The following is a 12,983-nucleotide window of genomic DNA, read 5'->3' on the forward strand; positions in this document are numbered from 1 at the left end:
AAGTCATTTGTTTTTTATTTCAATACACCGCCTTAGATGGCAGTTATTTTAATTTTAAAACTCATTTATCTCATTAAATATCAGTCCTATCAAAATTTTTCAGAGAATAAAACTTATCCGAAATCATTTTTGAGAAACTTTTGTTATGTAACATATTTCACAAAAATCAATAATAAGCGAGATATTTCGATTTATTTAATTCAGGCCCCCTTATAACCCCCCTTTTAAATAACGTATTTTGAATGCCATATAGCCTATAATCTAAGTTACAACGAACTTAATTTATATTCCAATATTCATCGAAATCGGTTCAGCCATTATCGCGTGAAAAGGTAACAAACATACAGACAGACAGACAGACATACATACAAACAAAAATTTCAAAAAAGCGTTTTTCGGTTTCAGGTTGGTTAATTATATATGTTAGGACCAATTATTTTTGGAAAATGGAAAATTACCAGAAAAATTTCGGCTACAGATTTATTATTAGTATAGATTATTATCATTATTATTATTATTATTATTATTATTATTATTATTATTATTATATTTGCCGAACATCTTTTTGGTTCTAAGTGACGAATATTGTAAGGAGTGTAGTGTCAAGCGATTTACAAAAAAGTTGAGGGGAAATTTTTGTTTGAAAGCTAGGTATAGAACACGCACAAAGGTTGCAGTCTGCACTTCCTGTCCACTTGTGTATCTAACCAGCCAAGCCCGCAAATGTCGCGTTGCAGTTGTTTCGCCTATTAATTAATTTGTGTTGGTTACACAAAGGCAATGCCGTGAAATCAAAATGAACAACATGAATGTTTTAGCGCTTCATTCGTTCTGCCGTAATGATATTAAATTTATCTAGCAGCGAATATTAACATTTTATTTAAACTATTGTTTACACGCAACTTACATTAAAATGGCCGGCGTTGTTTGCTGTTGCCCTGTATTATACATTACAACACGGTCATTCTGTTAGGTGGTACAACAAATTACTCGCAGTTGGTAGATACTTCTGCGGTGCAGTCGATGTTAATAAAACTTAGTGGCCGGGCTGTAGTTTAGTCGGAAGTGGGCTTTTCATTTGGGAGACGTGATTTTGAGTTTTTCACACGCTCTTTTTAGGTTTTTGATGTAGAGGAACATTTTTCTCACGAGGGAAGAGTCTCGTTTCGAGCAGATTCCCCCAACACTCGCACTTAATCCAAGTAAGACTCAAGCCATAATTATTGGACATAAGCGTTTAGTTAACTCCCTTAGTAACAGTAATCTTTCAGTTGTTACCCTTAACAACACGCTAATCCCTTATTCACCTGTCGTAAAAAATCTTGGCTTCTTTTTTGATAATAATCTAAGTTGGAATTTTCAAGTTAAAGAAACGATAAAAAAAAATCTGTTCCTGCATTCACTCTTTGAGTCGCTTGAGAAACTTCTTGCCCCAGCAACTAAAACTTACCCTAGTACAAACCCTAGTATTGCCGCACTTCGATTATTGTGACGTTTTGTTAAGTGATCTAAGTTCTGAACTGTCAGTCAAGTTACAGCGAGCTCAGAATATGTGCGTCAGATACGTGTGCAACATCCGACGATATGATCACATATCACCGTCCTTCGCAAGTCTCTCGTGGCTCCGACTTAAAGAACGCAGAACTTTACACTCTTTGTCTTTACTCTTTCGAATTCTGCACACCTCAACACCAAATTACCTTTCGTCTCGTTTCTCTTATCTATACTCTAACCACGACGTAAATACCAGATCACTTATCTGTGGCACGCTAAATATACCTCTTCATAGAATATCTTGTTATTCCTCATATTTTACAATATCCACCTCGCGTCAATGGAATTCCTTGTCACAAAGTATTAGGGGCTGCAAGACAACAAACACCTTTAAGAACAGCTTAAAAGATAACCTTATTAGCATTTCACTCCAATCATACTGATTTAAACTATCACTGACTACACTGTTACTTTTTTCTTTAGACATCATCCTGATTGTGCTGTATTTTCAAAATTGTCTCATAATAATCTCTTTCTATTATCTAATATCATTTGAAATATATTAACATTCTATATATTTTAGTTTAATTCTGCTACACAGTTTATTTCAGTTTTTAATTAATAGTTCATAGTATTTTGTTGTTTAATTCGTAAATAACTCTTGTATACATGTAACTCTCATCTAAATCAAATTGTTGAATTCTTTGTAAGTTCATGCATTTGTATATACACTTTTTGCTGGTTGAGTGGAAGAGAAGGCCTTACGGCCTTAACTCTGCCAGCTAAAATAAAGCATTATTATTATTATTATTATTATTATTATTATTATTATTATTATTATTATTAACAATAACTTAATTATTTACAATACAAATATTAAAAATTAAATTTTATTTCAGAAGTAATAATATATGCGAAATGTGGCCTCAGGCCGAGTGTATCAATCCCAATCCCACAAGCGAAATAAGAACATTATTTTTCAAGATGCGTATTGTGCACTATTTTCTAGATAGCCGTCGATTCCTCTGGTATGGGGACACTTTCCCCGACTTCTCCGCTGCTGTATTGCCTCTCACTGTAATAGTTAAACTATTAAGTTGAAACCAAGCGGTGTATTGGCTCTGTGATTAGAGCATTCGACTGTAGATCGAGAGGTACCCAGTTCGAATCCTGATGCAACTGTTTGAGTTATATCTGATTCTTAATTCTTTAATGTAATCTATACTAATAATAAATCTGTAGCCGTAATTTTTCTGGTAATTTTCGATTTTCCAAAAATAATTGGTCCTAACATATATAATTAATCACCCTGAAACCGAAAATCGCTTTTTTGAGATTTTTGTTTGTATGTATGTCTGTCTGTCTGTATGTTTGTTACCTTTCCACGAGATAATGGATGAACGGATTTCGATTAAAATTGGAATATAATTTAAGTTCGTTGTAACTTAGATTTTAGGCTATATGGCATTCAAAATACATTATTTAAAACGGGGGTTATAAGGGGACCTGAATTAAATAAATCGAAATATCTCGCTTATTATTGATTTTTGTGAAAAATGTTACATAACAAACGTTTCTTTAAAACGAATGTTCGATAAGTTTTATTCCTTGAAAAATTTTGATAGGACTAATATTTAATGAGATAAATGAGTTTTAAAATTAAAATAACTGCTATCTAAGGCCGTGTAATGAATTAAAAAACAAATGACTTCGTCTATAAGGGGCCTTGGACAGCAACAATCGAAAGCTATGAAAGATAGCCTACAGAGAATGTTTCTGTGTTTGTATGAAGTAATATCGGAAGCTAAATTAACCGATTTGTATAATCAATTATTAATTCACCATTGGAAAGTGTAGTTTCTCTAGATGGACATAATGCTATAATGTTATTACAGTAACTTCTGAGTGAATCGAGGACAGGTAAGATTAAAATAGCTTCTTTTGCACAGAAAACTTGATAGGTTATTCTGTACATTCGTTTCCTGTATTTCCTAAAATAATTTTTATGACCAAATGAGTGGTCTCTGGATCAAAATGATCGCATTTTAATTATTTAAATACAATTTAAATTAAGTAACATATTAGACGATTTATGATTCTATCAAACACGAATCTTCCCTGGATCAAATGTCCTATTTTAATTATGTAATTACCTTATATTTATTTCTAACGGGTGCAGCGGAGCGCACGGGTACGGCTAGTTATTAATATAATGAAGACAAACTATATCATTATGTCTCGTGACCAGAATGTAATACGGAATATAAATATAAAAAACGGGTATCTTTTGAAAAGGTGGAAAAATTCAAATATCTTGGAGCAACAGTAGGCCTAATAAATATAAATGGCACTCAGGAGGAAATTAAACGCAGAATAGATATGGGAAATGCCTGTTTTTTTAGTTGGTTATTTAACGACGCTGTATGAACTACGAAGTTAGTTAGCGTCGATGAGATTGGTGATAGCGAGATGGTATGTGGCGAGATGAGGCCGAGGATTCGCCATAGATTACCTGGCATTCATCTTACGTTTGGGGAAAACCTCAGGAAAAACCCAACCAGGTAATCAGCCCAAGCGCGAATCGAACCCGCGCCCGAGAGCACCTTCAGACCGGCAGGCAGGCGCCTTAACCGACTGAGTCACGCCGGTGGCTAAATGCCTGTTATTATTCGGCTGAGAAGCTTTTGTTATACAGTCTGCTCTTAAAAAAAAAACTGAAAGTTACAATTTATAAAGCAGTTATATTACCGTTGATCTGTATGGTTGTGAAACTTGTACTCTCACTTTGAGAGAGGTACGGAGTCAAGGATGTTTGTGAATAAGGTACTAAGGAAAATATTTGGGGCTAACAGGGATGAAGTTACAAAAGAATGGAGAAAGTTACAGAACTGCACGCGTTCTATTCTTCACCTGACATAATTAGGAACATTAAATGCAGACGTTTGAGATGTGCAGAACATATAGCGAACGTATGAGCGAATCTAGAAATGCATATAGAGTGTTAGTTGGGAGGACTGAGGGGAAAAAAACCTTTGGAGAGGCCGAGATGTAGATGAGAGGATAATATTAAAATATATTTGACGGAAGTGGGGTATAATGATAGGGACTGTATTAATCTTGCTCAGGATATGGACTGATGGCGGGCTTGTGTGAGGACGGCAATGAACCTCCGGGTTACAAAGAACACATCACAACCATAACAAAATTACAAAACACTTCCACATATGCAGAACACATCACAAATGCTAACCACACCTACAGAGACATCAACACAGATATGGAAATTCTACACATCCAACCAAAAGGCCAGAAACTAAACACACTAGAACAATACGAAATATACAGACACACAAAAACACATCCAAATGAAATTCTCAACACACAACTCAATTTCAGAACACACATACTATTTGACTCCACATTACACTACACAAACACACCCCACAGGAAACAAAACAAAAGGCGCCAAGATCAACAACAATAATAACCAGTTCTGATGATGGCCAATAGCAGGCCGAAACATGGTAACCAGATACAGTAAAATTTAACATGATAAAGATATATAATACATATTCCAAAGTGATATAGAGTTAAAAGTTATGTAATCAAGATGTATGAAACAAAAATAAAAATTTGTGAATTATTGCTTCACGGGATTCAATCCCAGGTCTTTGTACTACCTTGAACGTTGCGTGTCAAATCGACTGTGTGTCTAGAACGAAGAAAGAGTCCGTTAGGGAGACATTGATAGTTGTGACACGAGGACCACGTTCCGGATTAACGAGAGATTCCAGGCTGGTCTTATGAAACTCTGCGTGAGTTATGTGTACAGATGTCTAACTCATCTCCAGATATTGCAGAGCTGGTAAGTCTGCGCGAAGTTGTTGTTTTCTGTCTTCTCTACTGTTCTGGACATCTACTTTAGTATTTTCTTTCTTTTTCCTTAATTACCTGTGTTCTCTCGTCTACTTTTTTGAACCTTCATTTTCATTTTTCTTCCATTAACATTTATTGCATTTCAGTACCTTTCATTCTTTGTTATTTGTTTCTCCTAAATCTTTACTTTTAATTTTCCTTCTCAAATCTTTCTTATTTCAGTGTTTCCTAAATACAGTGGAGTCCCTCTGTTGGAATCTTCTGTTATGAACACTTCTAATTTGGAAAGCTAGCTGACTCCGCCCTCTACAGGAACACCACTCAATACGTTACTGATAAGGCGATCGCTTTGCTCATGCTCGACGTTGACATCAAAAGATACAGTAAAGAAGAAGGAGGAGAAATTCAACTTCACTTATATATGACAATACAAACTTAAATAAGAATTATTTTAGCATCTAAATATGTACACATACATATATAAGAAGATTTTTTTAATAACACGTACAAATATAAGAGTAAATAATTACAGTGACTATTACACTCTTACTACGTCATACTACTTTTGACCAATAAAACGGTACGAAAGGACGTATTTCAACCAATCATGGCTGCTTATCGCACAATTTTATCGCGTCCCTAGCATTTGTTTAATTTTATCGCGTCCCTAGCATTTGTTTCTTTGTTTGCCAACATTTGAAACTGCGCTGATCTGGACGTCAAAAATACATATAAAATTACAAACCACTCCAGTCGATGCACAGCAGTTTTAAATATGACTCGCATTGGCATTCAAGAACAAGAATTAATAAAATCACTGATCATACCTATGCATCTTCTGAAATCCGATTTACAAATAAATGAAGAGCACCATTTGGAAATCCTGAATAAGTTGAATACACCATGTAGGCCTAAAGCAACGAGTTCCACTTCTATTATGCACACGTCCAATATAACATCAATTGAACCACCAACCACATTCAAATTTGAAAATTGTACATTCAATAATTATTCCTTTTAAAATTATTCATTCGGAAATTCTGAATAAGTTGAATACACCATGTAGGCCTAAATCAACGAGTTCACTTCTATTACGCACACGTCCAATATAACATCAATTGAACCACCAACCACATTCAAATTTGAAAATTGTACATTCAATAATTATTCCTTTTAAAATTATTCATGTTTATTTTTTATGTCATCGTCGTTAATTAAAACTTTTCTAACACTTGTGTATATTAGTTAGGTTATGTTATAGCTTCTGCTCTGAGAGGATAAAAAGAACTTCTGCTATATGATATTATGGATAGTCACATATCAGAGATTGTTTAATATTAAGATTTATTGAATAGTAATCATTACAATGTCTGTATAAAGACACTACTGCCATCTAGCATGCATCTAGCGTAATATTTGTAATGTTGAGATGGTACAATAATACATTTGAAGACAGTTGTATTTTCGTAGGTCAATTAATATTTTATTGTATTGGAGTACTTTGTTACTTCTAATCTTTATATACTTTCTTCTAATCGTGTAATAGTCAATTAAATCCCACTCGAGTTTTGATTTTCTCTAGATAAATCAATACGTCTAGTTAGATTACTGTTGATAGTTTTATTTTTCTTTCGTATATAGCTCCTTTCTTCCTTTTCACTATTGATTACTTCATTCCTTTACGTTTCTTTGATATTTTATATCTCCTTCCTTTTCGTTTAATTTCTTTCTATGTATGTATTCCTTTCTTATGTCTCGTGATCAGAATATTGTACGAAGTGGAACTATAAAAGTTGGAGATTTTTCCTTCGAAGAGGTGGAAAAATTCAAATATCTTGGAGCAACAGTAACAAATATAAATGACACTCGGGAGGAGATTAAACGCAAAATAAATATGGGAAATGCCTGTTATTATTCGGTTGAGAAGCTTTTGTCATCTAGTCTGCTGTCAAAAAGTCTGAAAGTTAGAATTTATAAAACAGTTATATTACCGGTTGTTCTGTATGGCTGAGAAACTTGGACTCTCACTTTGAGAGAGGAACAGAGATTGAGGGTTTTTGAGAATAAGGTTCTTGGGAAAATATTTGGGCTAAAAGGGGTGAAGTTACAGGAGAATGGAGAAAGTTACACAATGCAGAGCTGCACGCATTGTATCCTTCACCTGACGTAATTAGGAACATTAAATCCAGACGTTTGAGATGGGCAGGACATGTAGCACGTATGGGCGAATCCAGAAATGCATATAGAGTGTTAGTTGGGAGGCCGGAGGGGAAAAGACCTTTGGGGAGGCCGCGACGTAGATGGGAGGATAATATTAAAATGGATTTGAGGGAGGTGGGATATGATGGTAGAGACTGGATTAATCTTGCTCAGGATAGGGACCAATGGCAGGCTTATGTGAGGGCGGCAATGAACCTCAAGGTTCCTTAAAAGCCAGTAAGTAAGTATGTATTCCTTTCAAATTTTTTCTCCTATGTCTGTGTTTTATTTGCTTGTTTATTTTTTCCGCATAAAATGTGACCTAAACCAACAAAAACAATTATTAACTTATATTCATGTTAAGTGAAACAATAGACGAAGACAACATCGCGAGGGAAAGCTCTCAATTTGTTACGTGAATGCGTACATTTCCCCATCTTGTTCTTTTCTGCCGTCATCTGTTCTGTAATCCTTGCAGCGCCATGCATAACAATGCAATTACGACGCACATAATACAAGCCAGTCGTCACTCCAGGCGTTGTTTTCTGAGCGGTTGGCGCTTTTAGATTTTAATCGCGCAATTTGTTGAAACCAATTACAGTTAATAGCACAACACAAAGATGGGATTAGCAGCACCGTTGTCTCAGTTATCATGTTAGTTCTGTCTCGATGTCTGTCCGCGCCGAGATAACGGAGTATCGCCAGTGACTTGTTTTCGATGCACAGCGTCGATTGGAAAACTCGCTGACAATCGCATTATCGTCCACTTCGATAAGCGAGCTCTCTGTCACCATGGCGTTCTGTCGTGTATTGGTGATCTCCATTGGCTTACCAACTTGTTCTTCCTCACAGTTTTTTGCTTGTATGTAGTTCCTTTTCCTCAATTGACTAACCGTCTTTTCTTTATAGCTTCGGAACACGCGGGCGGAATTTAAGAAGATTTTGTACAAAAGTATTGTTTCTTCTTGTATGGATCGTCAGTAATTGGTTTTCATATCTGAATGTGTGATAGATACAAATCAAACCATTTGACTAGAACGACAGATAGCTGGATAGTCTCTGTCCATGGATTAACACTTATCTCTTTATACGTCATTCTGCTATCACTTCTGTATATAATCTATCAATACAGTGACCTAATTCAGTGTTTTAAATTAATGATGTGTTGCTGTTAATTTTGTAGCGACGTTATAATTGACACTAAAGATAACATAAAGGTAAAGAAAAACGGTTATTGGTGAATGAAAAAATAGTGACTGTAATATCATAGTATGGTAAGGTTGCCTATATCGCACCACTTTAGCATTTATAATTTTTATTGAACAATACAGTTTTTATTTTCTGCATTCCTTTACAGAGATACATTCCCAGAACATCTATCTTTGATGTAAAAAAGAACTCTTGAATTTGATTTAATATTTTTAAATTAAAATTACATTTTCGAAACACTTGTCAATGGTGCCATTTAGGCAACTAGTTTCCTAATTAACACCTGCGGTTTCTTAAATCGCACCTCTTTATCTGCAGGGAACAGGATGAAGGAAAGCTTTTAATATTGAACATATTGAAGAGTATTTGAATGAATAATGTAATAAATGCAAATTGCAAGTTTATTGAAATTAATGAAAGAGGGTAACGCATCTTCAAATGAAATTGAAAAAAATAGAGCCTAAATTACGTAACACTTAAACTTTCTGAATGCGTTCTTTATTGTTACACATTTGCCATGTGCTTCACCAGACAGTTCAGACTGTAAACTGCGTCACCTTTTCTCCACGATTATCTCGAAGCCCCCTAAGAGCTGCTTCTTGATATAGCTGTCTGAAATGATTTAAAGATAGAAACATCTAAAGGCTGGGCCTATGAATATTATGACGAGGAAGCTGAAAAAGGAGCATACCATTTTCCCGAGATAATCTAGCTTTTAAATTTTTGGAATGGGTCGTATAGTTGGACATACAGAAGCAGCACTTTTTTCTATGGCAGGTTTGAGTGGCAAATAAAACGTTTGAGCTATTCGACAAATAGTTCACTGTTGATGTAACCTAACTCAGAACACACAAATAACGATCCTGGAGGAGCATCAGCTGATAATGAAGGATGCACTGTTTGACGTTTAACAATTATCACAGGTGGCACAAAATACCTGGTGCGCTTGTACAACACACACTTGTTGTATTAACGCTCTTTTCCCCCCACTTGATATTGCACCCACCTGATGCATTCCTAGTTCAGTTAAAATTTTTGGGGCCTTTTTTTGTACGATTAGAATTGCTACAGTTGCTCATATCGCACCGGTGCGAATTAGGCATCTACAAAGTGGTACGAATTGAGAAACTACGCCATAAGTTATTATTTTCTTCATTCTAGCCTATAATCACCACATGTTCGAAAATCCTACTAAGTTAAATGTTCTTTAATATTTCTTTAAACGAATAACATCTTAAGATTATGGATTCCTTTGCATATAAATCCGTTATTTAGTTACAAAATGTTAGCTAAATATACATCCACCTGAGCGATTATGTTAGATACACTATCACCACGCTGTTGACACAAAGAAGTGGCAGAAATCAAGTGACATGGTGGAAGTTCATATGGTAGATTGTAACAATACCATTAGATGCCACACTACTATAGTAATTTGTTTTAAACTAGCAGTGCTGCGATTTAGGAAGCGGTGTGATTTATGCTACTCTACCCTATATTATATATCAAGCCTTAAATTTTGTAAAACATAATTTATATAGACAGGATGGAAGGGAACCTATTGCATTAATTCACTATGGTAATAGAGCAAGTCAATGTGAACAACTTTTGCCAAATAAGTTTTGGAGTGGGGGTGAGTGTAACTCCAATTGTCCACTTCGTAAGACTTGCGAGAGGAGAATGTAAATAAAAATGTATCATCTGAGACGTTTCGGTCAAATTACTGCAGATCAAAACGTAAAGTATTCAATAAAATATTACGCAAATTGTTTGGTTTTTAATATAGGCCTACTTTATTAGGCTATAACCTCTTTAACTCTAAATTTAGTATAGCCTATGCTGATTTCTTTGATTTTTTACGTATAATTCAATATAATCCTACAAATTGTTAGTACAATAGTGGCAAAAAAAAAACCGGACCGAATCTTGTAGCTGATTTCAGAGCCTTGTTCACTCCAGAGCACGATAGACTGGTAACTAGACTTTCGTGGTTCGAATCCTGGATGGGAAGGAAACTTTTTTTTTGTTCCTTATTCAAATTTATTCTCAATACTTTTCGATTGCTGATAAAATTCATGTTCTGGGAATAATAAGTTAATTAAATAGTTGCCGAGATCACCTTAAGTCTGAAGCAAAAAGGAAATCCCAAGCAATGCCAGGTGCTTTTAGCTAGTAAAGAAATGAAGGAGATGGACAAGAATGGGTAAAGTGGAACCAGAGACACAAGGAAAAGAAATAAGATAGAAGTTAATATAGGGAAGAAGAAAGAGGGGTAAGAGAATATGTTGTTGTTGTTGTTTTCTAATGACAGGCGTTTGACAATAAAGTCATTTGACCTCTTGCACTCCAATATTTTTCAAAGATATTATCATGGTCAGCCACTGAAGCACAGATTTTGAGGTGTTCCGAATCCATTTCTTGGTTTGAGTTGCACAATGGGCAGTTAGGGGACTGATATATTCCAATTCTATGCAGGTGTTTGGCCAAACAATCATGGCCTGTTGCCAATCTAAATGCAGCTACAGATGATTTTCGTGGTAAATCGGGAATTAACTGTGGATTATGATGCAGAGAGTTCCATTTTTTCCCTTGAGATTGTGTTATCAAATTTTGTTTGTTGAAGTCTAAGTAGCCTATGTAGATTTAATAAATCTTTTCACATATAAATATGTAGATTTAGTAACAGGTCTGTAAGTATGGAATGTGAAAAGAAAGAGATAAATAGAGAAAATAAAAGATGAAGGGAAAAGCAAGTGTAATAACAAAGAAGAATGAAAAATGAATGGAAATTATCAAACACGGAGGTAAAGGAAATGAAGAAAGAATATGTTGGGAATTAGTGAAAGGAGGGGGAAAATTAGAGAATAGTAAAATTTGAAATAAACGTATTGAATGAAGCGGAATTAAAATGAATAGAGAAGAATAAAGAGTACTTTAAATATGAAATGAATAGAAAAAGATGCGAAAGAGAAAAAGAGAGAAATGAAAAAAGAAAAGAAAAAGTTTGGAAGTAAAAGAAAAAGGTAAGAGAAAGAAACGAGAGGAAAAGAAGGTAATGTTAGTGGAAATAAAAAAGATTAACAAATAGGCATAGAGCAAAACAAAGTAAGCGCAAGATATGTGTTGCTTGCCCGACCTGTGTAGAATGCAACAGCCGCCTCTGATGTTCCGATTGATCGCCATGTTAATATTCATGCAGCTTCCAATTTAAATTATTCGTATGCCGAAACATTTCAGAGATTTTAGCAAAGCTCGCTGTCCACGAGAGAAATGCGAGAAATTCGGCGTCAGAGCAGTAAGAGAGGTAGCCATAGTTACGCACTGACATGATAACATGTTCAAGCATGCAGGTGTCGTCTGGCAGAATTGCGGTGGTTGGGATGAAGCATGCAAACCATTGGACTGAATACTCTAATATGCCCACTGACTGAGTGATTCGCTGGTTATTGATTTGGTTGGGTAATTGTATCTCTTAGGATTCTCGTCATATTAGTAGCAATACCATTTTCAAATGTTCCTATAGCTGACTCTGATTTCCCACTTCACTTCATGCAGTGATTTATAGAGGAAGTGTTACAAATATGGAATACCATTTTGTTTCTTTCGTTTTGGAACCTTTGGGTGCTAAGCATAGACATTTCGCTAGCCTGTGCTACGAGCGTGCTAAACTAGCCCCGGCTATCGACAGATTATTGTATAGGATTCATATCATATATCATATCATATCATATATCATATCATATCATATCATATCATATCATATCATATCATATCATATCATATCATATCATATCCTATCATATCATATATCATATCATATCATATCATATCATATCATATCATATCATATCATATCATATATCATATCATATCATATCCTACCATATCCTATCATATCATATATCATATCATAACATATCATATCATAACATATCATATCATATATCATATCATATCATATATCATATCATATCATATATCATATCATATCATATCATATCATATCATATCATATCATATATCATATCATATCATATCATATCATATCATATCATATCATATCATATCATATCATATCATATCATATCATATCATATATCGTCGCCTGAATGCAAGAACTAGGTAACTCGAAATTTGCGTTTTTTAGTTACCTCTTTTATGGCATAGCAAAAATCGCACAAAATGTAATCCAGGATCTAGGTAAC

This window comes from Periplaneta americana, chromosome 17, assembly GCF_040183065.1.
Source record: "Periplaneta americana isolate PAMFEO1 chromosome 17, P.americana_PAMFEO1_priV1, whole genome shotgun sequence".
Classification (NCBI taxonomy): domain Eukaryota; kingdom Metazoa; phylum Arthropoda; class Insecta; order Blattodea; family Blattidae; genus Periplaneta; species Periplaneta americana.